This window comes from Clinocottus analis, unplaced genomic scaffold, assembly GCF_023055335.1.
Source record: "Clinocottus analis isolate CAN_PGR_092001 unplaced genomic scaffold, fCliAna1.0.p SCAF_18, whole genome shotgun sequence".
NCBI classification, from domain to species: domain Eukaryota; kingdom Metazoa; phylum Chordata; class Actinopteri; order Perciformes; family Cottidae; genus Clinocottus; species Clinocottus analis.
In genome coordinates, this window is record NW_027175909.1 from 9628571 (window position 1) to 9642757 (window position 14187).

Genomic DNA, 14187 nt, shown 5'->3' on the forward strand with positions numbered 1-14187 from the left:
GACAGGTCGCAGTTGGAAACCCACAGGTGTAAGTGATAACGTTAACGACAGCTGAATGGAGCAGCTCCAGCATGCTGGCTCTGCAGTGCATCGTTAGTGTGATACGTAACACCTGTGCTTTTGCTACTCTGACAAGTCAAAGTGTCTCCTGTGGAATAAGTCCATGGATTTTGACAGATTTAGTTTTAAAATTACGTTTGAGTACAAAACTGTTCATGTTTACAGGACACGGACAATAGTATGATTTTGTTTGTAGATATAGCAGATTATAGACACATAAAATTAAGTGCATGAATTGATGATTTCGAACTGTTGAAGTGTTGAACTAATACACTGAAGCTCATCTCTTTGGTTTAAAAGGTCTCCCGGAGGTCAGGATTAGATTGGGGCGTCAAACATACACGGCTATATTTTTTCTTGTCCAGCAGAGGTCAGCATCTCTTCACAATGGTCGACATGTTCTGGCATTGCATGTTGGGGTTTGGGAGGCCTCAGCAGTAGATCTTTTTCCAGTTTTTTCCCTCCATACATGATCACCAAACATCAATAGTTTAGTTACTTTTTGTATGCATGTAAATGAAAAGACAACAGCACATTTATATTTTTGCTCCTTCGGTACTCTGTTGTTTTGTTTAATTGATCAGCATTATTATTTTCTCATCTCTTTTTTTTAAGACATTAAATTAATTCAGGTGAAAAGCTTTGAAAAGAAAAAAAAATGCATTGTCAGCCATCAAGCTCAGCATAATCCAACTTTTTTTCTTCTTTTTTTTATATAACTGAAACATGTTTCGTTTGTAGAAGAATTTCCATGAACAGGAAGGAACTGTAGGTCCAAAGCCAACATCAGGGGGTTCACTGAGGCTGTCTGCAAGCACTAACTTTAGGCCTTGCAGCCTCCCGCCTGGACGCTTTGAGCTTTCTAATTCCACTTTCAGCGTGTTTGTTATTCAATATCCAGTCACTCAATACCACTAATGAGAAAAGGGATATGTAAATCCTAAACTATTTAAATCACGCTTGCCTAATGTATACACTTTCTTATGGTCAGTTTAGTTCTTCTGCTACTTCCAGGCTTTGTTTAGAAAATACATTCTTTCCAGGTATGAACATTTTGTCCCCTAAACCGGAACTGTCATCCTGAATCACAAATTTAAGGAAACAGCTGGACGGTTGATTTTCTACAACTTAGATTTATTACAGGAGGATTATCGTGCACATGGGTGCTTTGTTCTGATAACCAGCTCTATCCACACTCACTTAGTGTTGCAGAACATCTCCAGGAATCTGCCCATGAATTGAGGAACCACATATTTAAGACAACTTGGTCTGTAGGACGTGCTGGGAGAGTGTTTGTCTCGCTGAAGGTCACTTACATATGTCTGTGCAGTTGCATCTGTGTTAGCATTATGTTATCGTTTCATTTTTTCAAACACATTCTTCAAATGTTATGACTACTGAAACAAGAAAGAGGAAGACAGCAAGCAACTGTTTTCCCAAATTAATACAATTAATATTCTCACTGATAAAACATACAAAATTGCGTGATTTAAAGCCAACACATCGCATGAAAAGACCAAAATCAATCGGGTCATAATCCATCAACACTTTCTGTTCCCTCAAGTACTAAAGATTTAAATCTTATTTCAACACTATAATTTGACTATTTTTTCTCAAACAGCTGTGCATTGTGATTGTTTGGCAAAGGAAACAGAGTTCATTTGTAAACTATCTTCAGCCACAGATTTGTTGCACGAGTGCATTTTGGGGTGCAGCACTAAAAAAAACTACAGTGCTCATGTTCATCTAATGCAGGAATATATCACTGTGTGCAACAATGCAGCTAACAACAATGGAGGTCCATGTCACGGATGACACAGACACTTCCTGTTAGTTTTGGTCTTTTTATTGGATTTCATGACAATAAGAACAATATAGAATATCAGCCTTATCTTTAGAGAACACAATTATGTTGATGTGAACCCCAAGTCAAGTATAAAGATACCTCAAAATCAAATGTCATGCTGTTTTGTCCAGGATATTGGTAATTTGCTGTTCATAGAGGCATTGTGTATGCCCTCTGGTGAGCTAGTGTGACTGAGAGAGAGAGAGAGAGAGAGAGAGAGAGAGAGAGAGAGAGAGAGAGAGAGAGAGAGAGAGAGAGGTAGGGAGACGGACGGAGATCTGACTTCCTGTTACTCTGTGGAGATGACACACTCTTCTGTTAGATAGGTGATTGGGTTACAGTGCGGGACTGGCAGCCTCCTCTCAGGAGAGAATGGAGGCTCTTTGTGGCTGGATGCGCTGGACACTCTGAAAGGGAAGGTCAAGCCAAACGTTAGGAGGAGCGGGGGGGGGGGGGAGAGAAAATAGACGTGAGGGACGATGCATAAATTGGTGAGAAATGGTAAGGCGGGCGTTAGGAGGGGAAGGTTGGCACAACAACATGCACATTGGAGCCCTGCGGCCCTCTCTCGGCCTCGTCCTCCACTGTCTCCATGCTGACTGTGAGAGGTGGCCTGGTTCCAGAGCTGCTGCCGATGATGGCCCAGAAGACACAGATATTTGTGTTGGTTCTCAGGGCTTGTGAAGCTATTGCAGTTTTGTTTACAAGGGCCTGGGCGTTGTCCCCCTGACCTATTATCTTGTCCTCGCCTTTTCTTTCTCTCTCTCACAAAGAGATTAACACCACCAGGTTCTTCCAATGGGCTTGTTTTACAACCTGCATTGTGGCGCTGTACAAAGAAACGTAAAATCATTTGTGAAAGATTTTTTTATTGATGTTCAAATGTGATTTTACCGAGGGGGAAATTATCAAAAAATATCAAAAAATGTCAAATAAAGACGTGAAAATATTGAGAAATACACATTTTTTACATACAAGTCCTTTGGAACTCTTATATTGTTCAATGTGACAATAAAGAGGTCAACATCATTTGTTTTGAGACAGGGTTTTCCTCCAAAAAACCTTCTGAGCTGGCAAAATATTGTTCACACACTCAGAGTTGGCGCTACCGTGCGGCTCTATAGTCCCCCTCCGGTGGTATATTCTCCCCGAGTTCATCTTCTGACATTACAAAGACGGCCACAACCTGACAATGGAGATAATATTTTCCCCTCACAATGGCTCCCAGTCTCTGCTCTGGGCGAAGGCTCAGTGGCTGTAAGTAGTCTGGGTTTTCCCATCCCTGTCAGAGAGCGGCCCAGCCCGGTGGAGAAATGAGTCCCCAGGTTGCTTAAAGGCCCAACCTGTCAGCGGCCCAGAGGGATTAGCCATTCACAGCCTCCATATTGTTCTCCAGGCCACAATAGGCTGCATGGGGCCCGGCCCTTTGTCATCAACTCTGTTGTGAATTTCTGGTGGGGCAACAAAAGTGTAACACACCTGCAACTATGGATTAGAACTTCTTTCAACCCTCTTTTTCCCCCCTCTCTTGTCCTTTTCTTTTTCTTTTCTGACACATTGCCCATGGCACTCTTGGCCACATCAAACGTGATCTTTCAGACAAAAAAAAAAAAAACGGTCTTTCCTGGTCAACACCCAGAGGACAAGAAATGCAAAGCATAAATTTACTTAAACATTTTTTCCTCCCAGATAATATTGTTGACATGTTGTGTTGAGACAAATATCAGTGTTTAAAAAGAAAAATGTTTTAAGTTTGCGAGTTCTGTATTTTTATATTGAAAAAATTGTTTTACAGGAGTTTTCACTCCATCAAGCTGTCCCAAATGTTTTTACAAGTCCAAATAAATGTCAGGAAGGACATCAATGCAGGCATCAGTCTTAATTAGACATCCCTGCATCACCTTTAACCTTGTGGAGAAAATGTTCTGTCGAGGTTCTCTGATGGCCACAATCTGCAACTAAATCCTAAATCCAACCTTTTTTTTAAGAGGCTTGAACTTTTCGTGACCACATCGGGAAATCAAAGTGATTTCACGGTCATCGTGTAGAACGTGATGTCCTAAAGAATCTTGGTGAAAGAGAGAAATTTATTGAGTTATGGTCTTTTCTTGTTTCTCTGAGGAATGTGCAGCCTGCACAGGTGCAACAAAATACTGTGGTACTTTTACATTTTCAGTGTTCAAATCGTTTTGTGTTGTGCAATGTTTGCAGTGATATTTGTCTGCTGCTTTATAAAGACTTCCCCGTCATTACAACATTTCCCATTTTCACACATCAATCTTCTTGAATAGAAATGATCAACAATTGTTATGTTTTTTAATGACTGTGTCTAATTTACACTGCAGCAGTACTAACTTAACTCTGCCAGTCAAATGTTGCAAATTAGGGAGAACACACACACACACACACGCACACACACACACACACACACACTTCAAACAACTCAAATCAATTGGAATTCATTACATTTGTCAAATTAATGTATTTTTGCTCACAAAGCGGATTGAATCATGTAAAAAATTGTTCATTAAATTGACAAAATGTAAGCTTTTATTGTTCCCATTTTCAATAATAATATAATGATACTACTACTACGACTACTACTTATACTACTACTAAGAATAATCAGAACAACAACAATAAACTCAGCAAAAAAAAAAAGAAGTTGTTTCTCTAACGTTAAGCCATGCAGTGGCTTCTTGATCCCAAACACATTTCGCTGAGTTAGGCCAGGCATAACACACCTTCAAAACGACATAAAACAATATTTCCATCCACCAGTCAGTAGATTTCCCCAACACCAGACTATCCCTTCAGGGCAACAGTTAGAGACCTTCAATCAAGAATCATATCTTCAGGATTAGCTTCATGGTGCATCCAATTGCAAATTGCTGAAGAGGGGATTGTCATTACGGCGCATGATGGTCTCTTTGGGCTAACCTCAGGGTCACCATCATACAACGAGACACAGCTGACAGCGACACTCTGGCCAGTTAACACCGTTTGATGGATCACCTGTGCGTGTAAGCGTGCAAGTGTGCATGCAGATTTCTGTGTGTGTGTGTGTGTGAGATGTGTGTGTCCCCCTGGAGAGCCTCAATGGCCGGATGGTGTATCAGATGGCACGTTAATTACTCAGCCTTCAAAAGGGGGCTGTCCTGGGCAGAAGTGAGTGGTGGGCTGATGGCTGTGTGGTGGTCAGGGAGGCTGCCCGTGGGGAAAAGGCGTGGAGATGAGTGGCACATGTGGAGCTCGACATGCATTCAGTGATCACACAGACATGCAAGCACTCACACAGGTGAGCAATTAGATTAGACTCATACAGAGATACAGGGCTGTATCTTTTCCTGTATGTTGTATCTCTTAAATGTGATGCATCAGTGGCACTGTCAGAAAAAGTTTACTTATGGGACTTATGAAACAAATTAGAATAAACCAAGCAGATGTGTATTTACCCACTCACAGACTTAGCAATGTTCGCTTTCATTCACTTTTTTTTCAGCCATGTTTCTGATCTTAACTCAGTACAGAGGGAAATATGCTTAAGGCTCCACTATGATCATTGGCCAGTCGCTAACTTTGTATGTCTGTTGTTTGGTGCTGGGCAGGTAGAACAAAGTTTAAAGCTTTTACAACTGAAAACTGCTGCTGTGCTGCCTGAAAGCAATACTTTGAGGGCAATAAATGAATCAAAACAAGGAAGTTGTGGGCATGTAAACCAAAATAATAAGCTGGAAGATGCTATTAAGTGTAATAACAATTCACAAGGTTTGGCACCATTTCAATTGCATATAGTCATTTGATCCTTTGGTATTGTAAAAATCTTGATAAAAAGCAGCTTTAAAACTCCATATGTTTTTATATATCTGTTTGCGTGTGTGTTTGCCTTTTTCAAATATGTGGTAGCCGTTCTTCTGTAACAGGCCAGTCTAGATGGGCACCGGCCTTTGACCCCATCTGACCCTGACCATCCCCCTGTTTTTACCCCCCCCCCCAAAACACACACACACACACACACACACACACACACACACACAGCGCTGAGAGTTCCCAAAGCCCTCTCAGACCCCCTTCTTCTGTCCGTCAGATCAAAGCTCGCCGGGGGTTGAGAGGGACCTGACCCGTGGGAGAGGCGGAGGACCCTGCTGTTTGGCTAGTCGGCGGTGTGGAAAGAGACAAACAGGCAGCTCCAAGGACAGCCAGGGAGCCCTCCCCCAGGCTGATGAAGTCCCAAATCCACAGAGGTTTCTCAAGGCCATGCATGACTGAGGAGGCTGTTTGTTCTGTCATCACAGAAAGTCATACTCACACACACTTGAAAAGACACACGCACTGTGTTTCTCCTACTGTCTCTTCCATCCCCTTCGCATCAGTGGGACGCGCACACACTCTCTCCTCTGTCACTACATCGCAGACACGCTCAGTCTCTTTCACTGCCTTTCTCTCTTCCTTTTTATGCCTCATATGGTTACAATGCAGACACTTTTCATCCATCTTTCTCCTGCTGTCTGACACTAATTCATTTGAGCCTCACAATGGAGACACAACTAAAGTGTTCTGCAGTCCTTCATACATTGTGATGCAGCTGAAAAACATAATGCACAATGAATACGTGAAATTCATCAAACTTAAAAAAAAAAACATTGATGCAGTTCAATATACATTCATTTATTAAACATTGGCCCGTCTAATCTTCCTATATTGACTTTTTCATAATAATCAGGCATTGGGAACCATACCAGATGTAATAAAATACAGTCCATTGGCTCCTTGGAGCATTATAGATGTGAGCTGTGTGTGTGTGTCTCTCCCAGATTGAGTGACCTGCCGTATTTCATTTCATCACACTGAATAAAAGCTCATCAGCCAAACACTCGTAATTACTTCACCTGCTTCCAGAGAGACCATCCAAGCAGATTTTGTGGCAAACGATATTAATACAATATTAAAAAATGTAAACATTTATAAGATTACACAATGTTTTAGTTCACCTCATCCTGCATCTTTCTTCCACTGTGAACATTCTCCCGGCCGGCTTGCTGAGCCTGTGGCGTTGATGAATCTGTGTGATAATGAAGACACGCCACAAACCCTGGTGGGTGTGTAATCACCATAATCATTTAATAATTATGTTGTATTCATAAGGAGCGGCTGTTTCATGATCTGTTTACTCGCTTTACCTCCACTTGATTAGATCTAATCACTTCTCGGTAGTAGATTTTTTTAATAATAATTACTAGTAGCTCTTGTTAATTTTCTATTTGCCCTTTCCTTCATCGCGTATCTTTATGACGATGACTCATTTGTGCCTTTATTGCTTAAAAAGAAAACTAAATAATATCTAATGTCAACAATCATTGACTTGTATTTCACCATATCTCTTAGCTGAGAACCATAAAATGCAGTTTTACGGCATGAAATTTCCTTTGAAATCCCAGAGACACCTGATGCTTGTTTGAGCTACTTCATGCGTCTCATACTAGCCTCCTCCATGGTTTTATTAAGCACCGTGCAATTTCAGACCCCATGTTCCCCTCTCGGCTCCCTCCGCCTCTGGTGTGCCACAAAAAGACACACTGTAGTACCGCTCATTGACTTCCCCGCACTTCCTTGTCTCTCCTCTTTCGTTTACAAGGTGACAAAGCTCGCCGTGGTGTCTCAGTGCAGCTGGCATCCCCAGTAAACGGAGGGCTCCCATGTGATCCATCTGCATGGCGCTCATGTTATCTCCAGTGAGGGCATTTAAAGCTCTATGTCTTTTCCACATGGCCCAGACTAGTTTAATTACCCCTGCCTCAGCTGTGAACGCCCACCACTCTGGTTTCCTATGTGGGAACCAGGATGGAGGAGGACAGGGGCCCCGCTGCATGTGCACTAATACTAATATGAACTTAATACACATTAATACAATATGTTGAAAGAACAAAAACATTTGGAGAGAATATCAAACTGTATTGTGTTATTTGAATACACATATGTGTATCTTCATTTGGTTCAAAGACACATATATCTCTTTGTATGCTCTTTCATGTATTTTCAATTTTTCTATTAAATTAATTTCACTACAAACATACAGTATCTAATCCTCTAGAAAAAAAAAAGCAAAATGCAAATTGATGTATACATCTTTTTGCATACATTTCATTTATCTGCAATGGCACTGGCTCACAACCATTTGGGCTTGTGACTCTTTAATTCAACAGAAAGAAAAGTCATAATTTTTTTTCAAGAGTTGAATATGTCAAGTAAGCAAAGACAAATTTGTTTGAGTTCATTTTATATAGCTTTTGGAGGCCAGAGGTCAAACTATCCAATATTTTACGAGACAAAAAAAGACAAACACCCTTAGAAATAACTTAACTATATGAGCAAATTAAACTTGTGTTCTTCCAACTTGGTAGACATCTCACGACTCACATGTATCTTTATATAGTTTAAACTTTAGAGAACTGTTTTATTTATTTACGATAGGTCAGAATTCTTGCCTGGAACACAAAAACAGCCATGTGTACACTTTATGTACGAAAGCGAGAGAATACATTTCAGAAAAAAAGAACGTTGTTTGCCCGAACAAGAACCATCCAGTGTTGTGTTCATACGATACTGCAGGCTTGGCCTGTGTCAGGTCTTCTCTGGCTCTCAGCAGTATGAGAAGGTGAGACACTCTAATAGGATCAGCCAGGATGACCTTTTCACTCCTCGCCTCTCTCTCCTCCACTGCCCTCCCCTCACCCCTGTCGCCCTCCCCCTCCATTCCCTCCTGGCACCGTTGGCGCTGGGTGGCACCCAAGAGCCACTCGGCCGGCGGGTTGGGTTACATCAGCCGAGGCCTCGGCTCACATGTTTTAACAATTTCCTCCGTCCTCTGTGAAATTATGCAAATATTTTAGTCCAGTTTCCTTGAGTCTGGAACACCAATTAAGATTGTCTGTTTGGTTTTCATGACAGCTGTGAAGGAGGCTTGCAGACGGCCAGGCCTTGCGCTTGAGGTGAAGGGCTCCCACCAAGCAGGCGGTAGCGATGAGGTGAGATTTGCGCATTAAAAAGGAGGGAAATGTTGGGATGAAGAGGTTTAAAAATGAAGTCTGTGAGATTGAAAGGTGATGCTGACAATTTAAGGAGAAAATGAGACACACTGATGACAACAAGGACTGAAAGAGTATATCTTTTTCAAAGCTAACTTCGGTTGGAGAGGAATAGTAGACCCTTGACTGTTTTTTTTTTTCAAGGGAACCTCCTGTGGGTGGCTTTCAACTCAACGACAGAATGGAGGCTTATCAATCTGCCTTGATGATGTTCCAACACCGCTCCTCAAGCAGCAGGTAAGGCCATATCTGCTGTTACAGCCGTGTAAAAGCACAGAGGTCAAAAACCTTTACCAGGCCTGCTGCTGGGAGAACGGGCTTCTTCTGCGTTTCTAATCATTCCCCCACCAATGCTCTGTCTGACTTATTTTTATTCCATCACTGTAAAGCCTAACCACTGGTCATGTCCTTCACAGGAGAGCGTGATCTAAGGTCTAAAAGGCTATCAAGTCGACTTCCTCGCTGGAAGTCCATCTTTGCTTTTAAAGACTTGCTGGCTCCAGAGATTCTCCTCCATGCTGAAGAATTTGATCCAGGGGATTGAGCTGTCTGGATAAATGTTCACTGAGCTCTACAAGGGGAATGGTTCGAGGTCACGGCACTAAAGCATCTCCCTCAGTTCAAAGGTGGGCATGAGCGCGAGTCCTGAAGACAGATTCATCTTGGTCAGTGGAAAACCTCTTGAAAGCAGGGCATGTAATCGCAATGTGGAGCGTGACAGACCCTATCGTTATTAAACGGTATTGTTAAGGAAATCGGAGAGAGGTCAAATTTGATGGAAGCCGCCTTATTGTGACATTTGAGACAAGCCCTTCACTGATGGTGGTGATAGAAGAAGGGTCAGCTTTGATGACTGATCCATCACAATAAATAAAATGTCATTTGGAGATAAAAGGGAATTTTATAGTTTTCTTGCCGACATGACTTTTTAAAATGTCCTCTCCGAAATGTTAAAACTTAAACTTTTCCAAGATTTGTTGAAACTTTGGCGTTGCAACCAACATTTTTCAAAGCAAAATGCAAGGCAAGGTACCAAACCTGCAATATTTTATGTAATGCAAAGCTGAACAGATGTTTTGTGTTTTGATCCATGTCACAACCAAAGTGTAAAAATGACAGACTCCAAAAGGACACTGCCCAAGAAATAGTCTAGTCCAGAAGCACAAATCCTTGTTTTTACACTCAAAGGACATTCAGAGCTGCTAGTGGACATATTTAGATCCTTTTGGACAGAGCAAATCTAGCTTTTTGTGCTAAATTAAGCTAACTGGATGCTGGCTGTAACTTCATATTTACCACACAAGCGCAAGAGTGATATTGATCTTCTCCTAGAAACTCTAATTAAGCAAGTGAATGCATTGACCCATATGTGTCGCTATTTCTTTACAGTTTTAACATTTTTTTTATGTGTTAACTGAGAATAGTATAGAATAGATTACTTTCTTAAAGTTCTTCTAAGATGACGCATAACTTCCTGCAACCCTTTCTTTTCGTTTCCTGTCCTTCAGTACCTTAATTCCTACCCTTTGTTTTTATTTTTCTTCATCCAACTCTTTACTCCGTCCATCCCTTCACCGCCTTCATAACGTCCTCCCTCTCTTCCCCCATTTACAAACTCTCCTCTCTTTGGTGTCTCCCAGAGATCTTAGTGTGGCCCCGTTTTTCTGCTCCAGGTGGTCTGCAGCCAGCCACCTGTGTTGTCTTTGTGACGCTGTCATCTGTCTCCGGGCAGGCTTTGTGGGGTTGCCAGTGTGAGGACAGGCCTGGTGAGCACCGATGATGGAGATAGTGCTCTCTGCTGCTGCTTCTCCCAGACTCTCACAGGACTCCGGTGTTGCCGGACACAAGGAGCAATGTTTACACCCCCATCCAGTCACAGATACATTCTGGGAAAAAATGTTTGTTGAATCTTGTCTGCAGTGTATGGTGGAACATGTTAACAGAGGTAGCTAGCAGAGAAGATACTTTGACCAATGAATGTGCACCCATGCGCAAAGCATGTGAAGATAGAGACAATTTGAGGATCACAAATATGATCCCGTTAATGTATATTCATGTATACTACATATGTTTTTACCCCCAACACAAAATAACAACAAAATCCATAAAAGTCTTATTCTTATTCAGAAGTATGATATACAATCGATTGCAAATATAGTTAGGGACCAATGTGTCGCATAGGGAACTGTTGTCAGCTCCAAACTAATGCATTTTTCTTAATCTCCACTTGAGGGAAACATTATACAGCCTTTAACTCACAGTTTGGAGCAAAGGCACATCTGATGAGAATAAGCTATTGCAGGGTTAATAAAGATGTCAAGATACATTTTTAATGCATTATTGATTCATCTGCTGATCAATTTCTTAAACCCATAGCTTTTATTGAGAAGATTTAACTAAATATTTGATATTCTTGCTGCACAAAATTATTTAAATGTTCATTATCTTAATAGTTACAAATTCATCTTCTACCAACTGCTTATAATTAACAGGTAATTAATGATTATTTTAGCTCTGCACATGTTTATACAGAAGGAGTTCCTATTGATATTGAGAAGAAAGGTTATATATATACTATAACGTATATATACTATATACTATACTATATATATATATATATATATATATATATATATATATATATATATATATATATATATATATATACTATACTATAACGTATATAAACTATAACGTCTAAATAAAACTAGCGTGTGCAAAGTATTATCACATCAAACGAGGGTGAGATATTCTAAAGGCAGGATTTCAAGAAAACATTCAATAAATAAACAAATTAAATGAATGACTACTCAGAGGTCACAGTTTCAGCACTTCTTTATTTACCATTACACCAGTGGATATGCTCAACATCCCAGGACACCGTTCCATATTCAGAGTTGTATTTACTCCTCATCCGGACGGGAGAGTGTTGATAAATGACGGCGCTGCGCCCTGGGACTCTCCTGTTTAAGGAGCGCAGGGGCGATTTATGAGCGCGCGCTCACAGGCTTCACTGTGATTAATCGACGCCGTCCTCCACGGCCACAGGCGGGGCGGGGGCAGCCGGCCCTCCACTGTTTGGATAGGCAGATAACATCAAAGCAGCCTGCTGCTTGTGTTAAGAAAATACTGCATTCTGGGTCAGCGCAAATGAATCCAGGAGGAGCTGGAAACTGTTTTTAATGGCCTTCCCATCGATATATTATCACTCTGCTGGGCTCGAGCGTGGAGGTCACGAATGACATTTGCAAATGTCTTTGTTCTATAACCCCAGAGCTTCCTCGAGGCCGAGGTTGACGTTGATGATTTGTTTATGTTGGGCTCCACTTATGAATGGGGGGGATCACAGGGTGAGTGCGTTGTCAGTGAGAGTTAACATTCATAACGGATATTAATTACTTTTAATTACCGAGACATGAATGAGTGTTTTCCAGACTTCCTAGCTGAAAGTTTAGTCTTAACCTAGAAAAACCTCCACACAAGTTCGTACCAATTTGTTCCCAGTGGTAGTTGAATGCGTTAGCCTCTGAGATATTTACCTTCTCCACACCTGCACCATTGATCACAGGTCACCCTGATGAGCGGGTTGCTTCAGGGCTGACACTGCTGCTCTTTTGATCTCTCTTCATGAGTGACCTGCTCAGCACCAGGCCCCAAGATCCCTCTCGTCTCATGTCAGACTGAAAAACAAAGGTTGTCCTCAGGGATATGACACTCATGTTGAGATGTGTGTGTGTGTGTGTGTGTGTGTGCGCGCGTGTGTGTGTGTGTCCACTAAATTTGTGTCCATACTGCAGTTCACCCGATGCAAATTCACACATCATTTTATCTTACCGAAGGCACGATAGGTCTCTTCTATTAAAGCGTGCAACAAAGTAAAGCAGTCATGGCCAAAGCGCCTTTTTTCTTATCTCATTTACACATCAAAATAGTTGCTCTGCTTTCCCATTGTGAGAGCACCATACTCCCTAAGCCAACTGGGAATCACCGAGCAAATTTCCGCTCTTTATTTCCTAGCTCCGACTGCTTCCCGTGGCTCCTAAAAGGATACCAATTTAGCTGAATTCAGGCTGAGTTGAAAGGCACACTGTTACCTGTCCGCTGGGGTAGAACCTCTGCGGTGGTTGCCCTTTCCCATGCTTCCACTACGGGACCTGGACCACAGGCAGACAGAGGGGACACCTGTTCCCTTAGAGAGGTTGGCCAGCATCTGAAATCTTAGCGTCGGCCCTGCCTATTGAGAGCGGGCAGCACTGTGAGGCCCCCGCGCCGTGATGGAGCGCAGGAAACCTGAGGAGAGAGCAGGAAAGAGGATGCCAATAGCCTGATGAATCTGGTGCAATTTGCCAAAACACAGTGCCTCCCTCCACGAGACGATTACCCACACTTGCAATAGAAAAGCCATTGTCTGGTATGAGTCTCCACTTATCTGTGTATTCTTTATCGTAATGCAGAGAGACAATGGTCTGCCTGTGCTGCTCCAAGGGACAAAGTCTCGTGCTTAAGGAAAAAGGTGAAATCAAATGTTTTTGCAGCCATTGGTGTAAATCAGCACAATTATAGTCGAGTAGGAAAAACTTTGGCTTCTTCTGAAATACCGTAGACTCCAAATCATAAATTATTGGTGCAAAAACCCTGACAACTTTCACACTATTTGGGTGTTTTTGGCTCCGCTCTGCCACCATTCATCTCCTAAAGAAACAAAAAGAGCAGAGAAGTTGATTTGAGACTCAAGAAGGGGTTCACGCCCCATTGAACATGTGGACTGAAAGACTAATGTGATCCTTGGCCGACGTTTTCTACCCCTCATGCGTCAACCCAAGGCCAATCCCGCTACCTTTTTACAGAGAATGGCTTTTGAGCATCTTCTCTGAAGAAAAAGCTAAACCAAATGCAGTAAGGATCGCGGGTCACCGGGGGCAAACACAGTGCAGGGAGATTTGTCCAAGAGGTTTCCGAATGAGTCCCTCAATGAGCCTCATATCTCACACCAGACATCAGCCTTCCCCGCTGAGGGTGAGTCACCTTCCCCATACCACCTTTGATGTCCTGAAAAACCTGAAGCACAATTTGTGACCACTGTGGCGCGGCCTCATTGAGGCCTGTAGTTGACCGTGATTTATAAGATTGTTTTAATTCTCCCAACTTTTTATGGTTTTCTCCTCACGTCCGTTATTGTAACATCTCACAAAGTGG